At 42.3% G+C, this 3,405-nt stretch overlaps 1 long non-coding RNA gene across 1 annotated transcript; it reads left to right on the forward strand.

Annotated features, from left to right (window-relative positions):
- The first annotated feature begins 981 nt into the window (after positions 1–981).
- On the forward strand, positions 982–2,150 carry LOC120752879 (uncharacterized). The gene is made up of 3 exons (XR_005700873.2): positions 982–1,040; positions 1,232–1,323; positions 1,930–2,150. It is a non-coding gene; the product is annotated as an uncharacterized LOC120752879 (long non-coding RNA).
- The last annotated feature ends 1,255 nt before the right edge of the window (positions 2,151–3,405 follow it).

The raw sequence follows: 3,405 nt of genomic DNA on the forward strand, positions 1-3,405 counted from the left end.
AAGTAGAAAACACACTGATAGTCTAGAGGAAGGAAGGACTTGGAAGGAAAAAAATACACCAACATAATACCTAATTCCACCTTCTTAAGGTATTGAGTGTTTGATGCCAACCTCTAACTTTATAAATACATGACTTCTGAAAAAATGTCAAATACCCAAATGGTCCTTCATTTAACAAGGCACTGTGATCCACAAAAACAGTTTTCCCGGGAGAAACATGGAAAACTTAGCAGGGGTGGCACCACAGGCTGCTAAAGAGCCTTTCTTTTGCAGTCCCTAGGCAGTTTTCTCCCTCTGCTCCTTGCAGCATCTCAAAGAGCCAAGTTCTGACACTCAGCATTAGCCTAACTGTAAGTATTCCCAAAGTAGCTTTAAAAATATACACATATAAAAGGACAGTTATCTATGAACTTAAGCCCATGTTTAAAGAATTAAAAATAAACAATATACTTCTTTAAAAATTATCTGGCATCAGTACCTTTAAAACCAGAGAAGCTCCTGTAGATGGAGTGTCAGATTAGTTTACTTCTCCATGAAGGAGAAGGCAGAGACCTGAACTAGGAATAATGTTTCCAGCCTCTTCTTCTCCCACTTCCATCTTTCCTAAAGGGAAAGTAAGATCTGCTAGTGAGGTCAAGTCAGTTAGAGGTCAGACCTTAAGCCAAGCAAGTTCTGAATGAACTCCCTCAGCTCCATTTGCAAATTCCCCCCTGCATCCACAGACAATCCTGCCTAGACTCTATTAGGTCTGACAGATTAGAGACTACCCCAGTTGTAAATAAGCCCCTCTGTATGAGTATGTAACTCTGGTCACCTGCTACATATTCAGAAACATGAACCACTTGCTGCAGCTCAGCTCAGCTCAGCAGGAATCTAAACATGGGTGCAATTAAGGACTTCTTAGCATGCAAAATCATCATGCACTCAAAGAATATAGAAAACCTAAGCAAAGGCAGAGCTCAGCCAGCCCGGGGTTGCTGAGGGTCCCGTCCCAGGATGTACCAACAAATGAGGTCCTAAAACCTGGAGGAGGTTAGGAAGTATGTCTGAATGTGAGGCTCTGAGATGAGGTTGGGGTATGGGTACAGCCAGGCTCAAGAACTGTCTTGTGTTGGCAGAAGTGATGTCTCATATGTCAGCCAGTGAAATGTGATAATGCACTCTCCTGGCAAACAGAGACCCTAGCCTTTAAGATGTCTTTGGGGAATAACCTGTTGCATCTCAAATTTAGCTTACTGGCTGGGTGACACAGAGCTATGAAGATGCCTGAACTTATCCTCCCAAAGACTGAGGCAAAGAAACGAGAGATTAACTGTGAAAAATGTATGTATGTGGACAAATAGAGCTGCTATTCAATATCATGCAACATTTTCCCATTTGAAGAGCTGCCTGACTCTTCACATAGATAAGCTTCTGGCTGTGAGGGGATAGTTGTGGGAAGGGATAATGCAGGGTTCCAGACAGCTGTGGGACAAGAAAGTGTTCACTATGCAACCAGTGGTAAGATGCTACAGTGTTTTGTCATCAGTATTTTGCAGAACTCTCCATAAACTGTTGACCTACTTGCCCAAAGTCACAGGCGATTATCTTCATATCCAATATAAATTTGTAAGACGTGGGTGTCACTGATACTGAGACAGTGTAACTTGCACTCTTTCTGGCATTCAGTGATCAGTAAAATAATCCTAACTATGTGCAGAGAATGATTATGGCAGGAAAAAGGGGAAGATGCATGATTAAAACTGGTGAGTGGAGCCAACAGCATCAAAATTGCGCTGATTCATCTTCCCCATATTTTATATTTTAAATTTAAGTTCTTTTCCTCCCTCTGCTAAATATCTCTAGGGTCAACTGAAGATCCAGCAGGTATATAGTTTCACAGTCCCCAAGGCAGAAACATAAAAATATTCACCTTTTTTTTTTTTTCAGCTTGCTTAGAACTTTTGGAGTCCTGATGACTGCAGCACAAATCAGAAAACTCAACACAATTCCTTGGAGATGTTCACCAGCATAGAAGCTGCAAGCTAAAAGGGAAGCAGGGCCTTTACTCTTAAATAATTCTTATTTAATTCTAATATCTAGCAATCAGTTGGATGAAAATCTCTCTTTGTTTAACATTCAACAGCTGCTGTTCTATTAATGCCTCCATAAGCTACTAATCTGTGTTCCCCAAGGAAGACTTCCAGCAAGAAAACTCTGAAAGAAATATCAGATCTTAAAAACTTTTTTTTTTTTTAGGTCTTTTTTTCTGTAAGAGGTGGGAGGGAGGGAGGGATGGAGCAGAGGGTTCAGAAGCACTTTCCAAAGTTTTCAGAGGCTTTGTGCAGTTGCACACTCTCTTCAGTTTCAGAGTAGATTGCACTTTACACAGTTAACTGCAGCTACAAGCTCTGCAGGTGCATAAACCCTCCAAGCAGCAAGAGCAGGACAAGCCCAGCAGGGAAATGCAGGGCATAGTCTGAGCAGATACTGTCAGATTTGTACACCTCCAGATTCGTACACCTCCAATCATAAGAAGCAGACCTGAAGCATCATAGGAGCTCTAGAGCTCCTCTGGGTGCTGATAGCTTCAGAACCTGAGGCAGAGCCTTTGACTGTAAAGGTTCTTCCTGTTTGTGGTATAAATGTCACTGTCTGTTAGGAAGAGAGAGAACTGCACAATCCATGGCAGCATCACTCAGGTTACACTACTGTCTTGGCCAGCAGTGGGGTAAAACAACCATCATTTAGTCCAGTGCAAATGTTATTCTCATTAAGCTTGTGCCAAGTGATTTGCTAGTTCAGCTAATCTGAATTGGCTGTGGGTCCCCGAATGCCAAATAAGCACTTTCCCCTCTTTAATTATAGTCTTCATGTTTCATGATTTAGGTTGCTCCTGTCATTGTTTTCAAGGAGGATGGGGTTGCATAACAGTGTGTAACACGATACAGCTGCAGACGGGGCTGCTCAACCAGCACAATCCCAAATAGAGAACAGCTTCTTCTGTTAACCAGCAGCTGAACAACAGCAGGGAAATCTCACCCATCCCTTTTCCACTGGTAGGGGAAATGGAAGGCCTGTGGGCTGTCGCTTTAGTCTGTTTATGTCCAGCTCATTACAGCCACCAGCATATCAGTGAGATTCAATATCATTCTCTCTAGTGAGTCCTGCCTAGAAGAAAAACCCAAACTGGTTCTGTGTGGAGAGTTGCTTTTGATGAGAATTTTACCATCTTTATTTGAAGAAAATGGGAAAGTCACCCAAACAATTTCACTTTTCACTCAGCAAGTGTCAAAGCTAGCAGGTCTCCCTCAGGCAAAAATCCAACCTGTGTCAGCAGGACTGTTGGGTTTGTTTTGGTTTTTTTTTTTTTTGTTTTGCACAAGGCCTGTAGGATCCAGTCCAGCAACTCTTCAGCCATCAGAA

This window comes from Hirundo rustica, chromosome 1 (assembly GCF_015227805.2).
Source record: "Hirundo rustica isolate bHirRus1 chromosome 1, bHirRus1.pri.v3, whole genome shotgun sequence".
In the NCBI taxonomy this organism is placed as follows: Eukaryota; Metazoa; Chordata; class Aves; order Passeriformes; family Hirundinidae; genus Hirundo; species Hirundo rustica.